Source organism: Rhipicephalus sanguineus, chromosome 5 (genome assembly GCF_013339695.2).
Source record: "Rhipicephalus sanguineus isolate Rsan-2018 chromosome 5, BIME_Rsan_1.4, whole genome shotgun sequence".
In the NCBI taxonomy this organism is placed as follows: domain Eukaryota; kingdom Metazoa; phylum Arthropoda; class Arachnida; order Ixodida; family Ixodidae; genus Rhipicephalus; species Rhipicephalus sanguineus.
This window is the reverse complement of record NC_051180.1, coordinates 43140737-43146996: the sequence shown is the minus strand read 5'-3', so window position 1 is coordinate 43146996 and position 6260 is coordinate 43140737.

Here is a 6260-nt window from a genome sequence, read left to right as displayed (position 1 = left end):
CTTTCAGGGGCGTAGCCAAGGGGGGGGGGGGGGGGGGGGTTGGGGGATTCAAACCCCCCCCCGAAATTTTTCAGTTTTGCTTGCGTATATATACACGCACGCATACAAACGCACGCACGAACATACATAAAGTATGGTTGACCCCCCCCCCCCGAAAAAAATTTCTGGCTACGCCTGTGTCCTTTGTTAAGTCTTGTCCCTTGTTAAGTTTCTCGTTTGTGCTTCACTCAGCGCATCTACATTGCTAAGAGTATATGTGTGTAAAAAAATTCGGCAGATCCCACGCACTGTGGGAATCGATGTAATGCGAAGCAGCCAGCAAAGAGCTGCATACATCGCCTTGTTTGTCTTTGAGCCAAATGAAATCATTCATGCCATGGCATCTAGTTCACCACATATCGCATGTTTGCCATGCACGCATGCATGCACAATCTAGTGTAAACCATGCCAATGAAACGCATATTCTGGTATATAAATGTATCACTTGTCGTTTATGTTCATCACGCACCCGTCTCATGCCATACCAATTTTGGTATATATCACGTTAACAAAACGGCCGGAAGCGCACCATGACAGTGGCATGTAAATCATACCGTACATGACATGCGTAACATGATTCGCGTGTTAAGACCTCTCATTTATGTTCGTCATACAGTCACATCGCGCAATACCAATTTTGGTGCATATCAAAGGAGCGAAATGGCCGCGAGTGCACCATGAGTAGAGCATGTAAATCATGCCATACATTACATGCATATTATGGCTTTTCATGTTACCACCTGTCACTAATGTTCATCATACAGTCACATCGCGCAATACCAGTTTTGGTGTATATCAATCTACTGAAACGGCCGCTAGCTCATCACGAGTGTGGCATGTATATCAGGTCGTACATGACTTGCATGTCATGATTTTCATGTTACCACGTGTCACTTACGTTCGTCACACAGTCGTGTCGCGCAATATCAATTTTGGTGTATATCATGCAAGCGAAACAGACGTGAATGCACCATGAGCGTGGCATGTAAATCATGACATACATGTCATGGATGTCATGGTTTTCATGCTACCACCTGTTATTCATGTTCCTCATACAGTCACGTCGCACAATACCAATTTTGGTGCATATCAATCTAGCGAAACGGCCGCGAGTGCGCCATGAGCGTGGCATGTAAATCACGTCATACATGACATGCATATCACTCATGTTACCACGTGTCAGTTATGTTCGTCATACAGAAATATCTCGTCATACCAGTTTTCGTATGTATGCCTTCATTTAAACGGCCGCGAGCGCCCCGAGACCATGTCATGTAAGTCATGCTGCACATGACATGCGCGTCATGATTTGCATGTTAGGACCTGTCATTGTGTTCGCCATGAACTCTTGTCACGCCGTACCAATTTTGGTATATATGAAATTAACGGAAAGGCCGCAAGAGCCCAAAGGCCGTGGAATGTAAATTATGCTGTTCATGACATGCGTGTCATGATTTTCATGATATGACCTGTCATTTATGTTTGTAATAAGGTCATGTTATGACACACCAATTTTGGTATACATCCGGTTAACGAAACGGCCAGGGAGCCCGAAGGCCGTGGAATGTAAGTCATGCTGTTCATGACATGCGTGTCATGATTTTCATGATATGACCTGTCATTTATGTTCGTAATAAGGCCATGTTATCACACACCGATTTTGGTATACATCCGATTAACGAAACGGCCAGGAGAGCACAAAGTCGTAAGCGGCTAGATAGATAGATAGATAGATAGATACGCTCAAAGTCGCAGAAGTTCGCTAAGAAATGCTTCGCATTTAAAATAGAAAACGTATCTCTGACATTGTGGAAGCCTTTTATTTAGACAACGCTTTCCCGCGTGCCGCTAGGAAGATAAAATACGCTATATTTGCTCGCAGGAAATAAAAAGAGCATGACCTGTCTACGAGTTGCTTGACTTCGCTATGATGCAGAACACTGCTCGATACAAGCAAATAAGTCACTGTAAGGAGTGACTGTGCATCTACAACCTTCACTTTTCCCCCCTAATCTTGAAATATTTTTTGCACGATCTGGGGTAGCAAACTTCCTGGTATAGGGTGTCAGACTAGATGTTTCACTGCTGGTGAATCTCACTGCCGCTCCCTCATTTGCATCTCTCTCTCTCTCTCTCCAGTTTTCCGGACACCAATAGCTGTGCTTAGCTGAACGTCTGGCTCCAGTGAAGAGAATAACCAGAAAGTAGGGTGTAAGTCCTTACGAGAAAAGGAAATTTCATATGCTGATTAATTTCACGCTTAAAGTTGAATGTTCAGATATATACGTATATGGGTCGCCATTACCCGTCGTAATCTCCATTACAAAGACACCATTACCCGACGGACTTTTAACATTTTCAGCACTCTGGGACTTTTAGGAAAAAGGGGGATGAAAATGTTAAATCCAGTCAGGAAATGGTGACTAACGTGTCATCTATGGGAACGACATCGAATCATCTCGAACATGTACACCTAGTATACACCATTTCCTCAGGCAAACCAGTGGTAAGCGATCATGCGTCGACCTACACCTGAAACGTCATAAAAACAATTTTACCAAACAATAGTTTAATTATGCAATAAAATATTACGTGAGACATTGTACCTTAATTATCAGAAGCCTAACACGATGCCCTAGAATTGTCCTACAGGACATCGACTACATTATAATTCTGCCCCTTGGGAGTATTAAGCGGTTGAATATTACCTGCCCTTTGTTGGTCCAAAGGGGAAAGAATCGTTCCATAGTTTTAGCACGATTGTCGTTTTGTTGCGATAGCAATTATATGGACAGTCTCGGCTGATTTTTGCCGTCGCCGCCGTCATGCACCGTATATGTATATGTCTATATAGATATATAAAAGCCACAAAAAAAAGTAATTCAGAAATACTTTCCGACGTATGCAATCGAACGGGCAACCTCTCGCTTTCCATGGAGCGCGCGGCGTTAGACGGTTACGCCACCAATAGTACCGTCTTTCAGCCTGCTAACGATGAGCTATTTATATACACCATTTACTTCAGCATCCTTTCTTAGTCGCCACCTTCGTGCGCTTATCTCGAGAAAGGAAGGGGGCGGCGCGGGGGGGGGGGAGAGGGGGGTTGTATGTCTTGTGCTTTCCCCGCGATGTCTTCGCTGAAGTCACACAGCGTACGAAGGTCACTTTGCTCGCTGCAGCGGCCGCGTTTGCAAAAGGAGCGCGCTGTTCAAACAGAAATAACTAACAGCTGTGACAGTTCGCGCTCGTCCTGTGTGTGCCTGTTCGTTTGTTTCGTGCGTCCTGCTTTATGTTGCAGTGCGCTTCAAGTGTCGAGCTATGACGCATGATAGTTCGCGCTCGTCCTGTTTGCGGTCTTTTCTTGGGTCTTTTGGGCTCGAGCGACGCTCTGGCAATTTCGAGCTGCTTTCCGTTCTTCGCGTTACAATCCAATTTATTGCGATCGCATTCATTGCTTCGCCGTTGCGGCGAAACTGTGGCTTTTCTGACGTTGTATGCAGCAGTATGACTGAAGTAAGTGGCAAGTAGTTGCAGGACTTGCATTATTCGCTGCGAAAGGCACCCGCTGGAATTTGCGCTGACGTGCTATGCAGTGAAGGCGAGGCAAAAGCACACTTCTTACAACCTTATGGTTGATCAGTCGAAAAATTTTTAGATGCGAAGCAGCTGCTCCTCGGGGCTGTGTCCGTCCTTCCATCGGCGACCGTCCGCTCGGGAACCATGTGTGCTGTCACGCGCTAGCGCGTTCGGGCCTGTGTAAGGTGCAGGGTAAGACGCTGTGGCCTCTCCCCCTTACGCTCTCGGGAACCATGTGTGCTGGAACGCGCTAGCGCGTTCGGGCCTGTGTAACGGACTGGGTAAGACGCTGTGGCCTCTCCCGCGTACACTATCAACTATATTGTGAACACGCCGCTATGAAATGTTGTCCTTTGAAGGTTTTATGACTTCGTGTGACAGACAGGTATTGTGGTGATAGTGAAACACACAGCGCGAAACAACGACGGGGGACACAGAAAGGAAACACACACATCGCTGTGTCCCCGTCGTTGTTTCGCGCTGTGTGTTTCACTATGCTACACCAACATGCCCAAATTCGCTCTATTGCAGACAGGTATTGTTGATACGACGCGGAAATTTTCTCGAAGTATTTACGATTACAAATGCACACAATCCCAATTTATACCGAAGAATTCTGCATTTACCATTTAGAGACGGAATTCTGCATTTATCATTCGTTTTCGTGTCCATCATCAAAAAAGGCAGAGTGTTTCCTAAAAATGCATGTTAAATACATGTATAGGGCATATTACCCCCTATAAGTTGCGAGTTTTTAAGAGTCAGTCAAGTATTTGTGTTGCAAGTGCCACAAAAGTCTAATCGTCTTAGATCTAATGCGACACCTACGAATTTTTCTGCCTCCGTGGCAAACTTCTACCACTAGCAAACTAGAAGACACGCTCACGAAAGCACACTCAATGAGAAAAGTCATCGCTAACTGCTAACGACGTAAGTCCTCGCCGTAAACGAAAGCGCGTGCCTGAGCACCATTCATCACGTACACTCCGAACTTCCGGGCTCTTCCTCTGCAGCTATAGTTTCCTGTTTTCCTACCATTATTCCTTTCTTCAAATGCAGGGAAGCAAACGGAACGCGTGCACGTGGTAAACCTTTTTTTCTTTCATTGTTTCTTCTTCTCTATGACCACGATGATGCTATGCTGAAGAGCTGTCTCTAAAAAGGCACACGCTGAAGGCTCATTTAAGTGATCGAATCTACCACGAGATCGAATGTACAGCGTGGAAGAGAATAACGAAAAAATCTATCGTTAATAACCACGATGTCATTTTGCTCAAGCTTTATTGTGGCCAATTATCGAGCGCCGTAATGTACCTGAGAAACTCCAATGGCGTGCTAATTGCATGGCTTGAGCAAACATTTACTTCATGTTGCTAGGTATTCGTCGTTGTATTGCGAGAGCAATTGCATGAACACACTCGATGGTTTTTTTGCTGTCGCCGTCACTCTCACTTTCTGTATAAAGTCCAAATTGGTAATATCTTCCCGCGCATCGTGTGTTCTACACTCGAGTAAGAGTGCGCGAGCTCTGCCGACGAACGCGGCTGAAGCAGAGATGAAACGACCCGGCCATTTGGGTCGCACTGAGTAACAACTTTATCAAGTTATCGCACTGAGGGCGCGCGCGATAACACCACACCGCGTGCGAGGCCTGCCATCGTTGCTCCTCAGGCAGAGAGGAAACGCTGCGGGGCATGAAAGGGCACCGGGGGAGAACGGGGGCTGGGCTGCGTCGCTCGAGCAGCAACTGCGAACTTTGATCATAAGTGCGCCGTCGTGAGGGCTGGCTCGAGCGCTATCTTAGCAGACATCAGCAAACGACTCGTATACCCTTCCATGGGCTGTGGTCACGCCGCTTCGCGTTGAGACGACAGACTGCATGAAAACCGCTTCTTTCTCTGGAGCGGCCGCATTCCCTTGCACTAGCGTTTTGTAGTTACGCGAGATCGGATCCAAAACAGTTAGCTGCTAGCCTTACTTTGTATAACATTACAGCTTGATGCAGTCGCATTTTCATCGTTTCGCCCTCGAGGCGCAAGTCTGATTTTTTATCTACCAATCCTTTTTCGAGCAGCAAATCTGGTACCGCGCTGTTGGACAGATTGAAACAGCAGTTTTGTGCACGAAGCATCGTTCTCGTTCAAGAACCGCTGCGCATGTGAACCTGATCCTCTCGCCTTTGCAACTGGCCTTGCCGATAACAGAAACGCCCGTGCACAGTCGTCATGAATCTTGACATGACTGACAACGCAAGATTACACGACGAACTTGACAGTAGAAATATGCGCTTGCTACTGGACTAGTTGGCACATGTTCAATAACAACAATGATGATTATTCCGTTAGCAATTATATGGACACCCTCGTCGGATTTTTGCCGTCGTCAATGCCGTCATGTACCGGATATTTATATGTATGTATATACAAATAACAGCCAGAAATAAAAATAATTCAGACGAAAACAATTCCGAAGCGCTCGACCAGGGTTTCGAACCGGCGACTCGTTGATCCGCAGCTTGCTGCCTTAGACATCTATGCCATGCCTCTTTTTCTTTCTTTCTTTATTGCCTATGTACATACATCATTTGGTCTCCAGGATACTAACGGCAGAATGCAAACGCACGTGGTGTTGGGTGAAACACACGG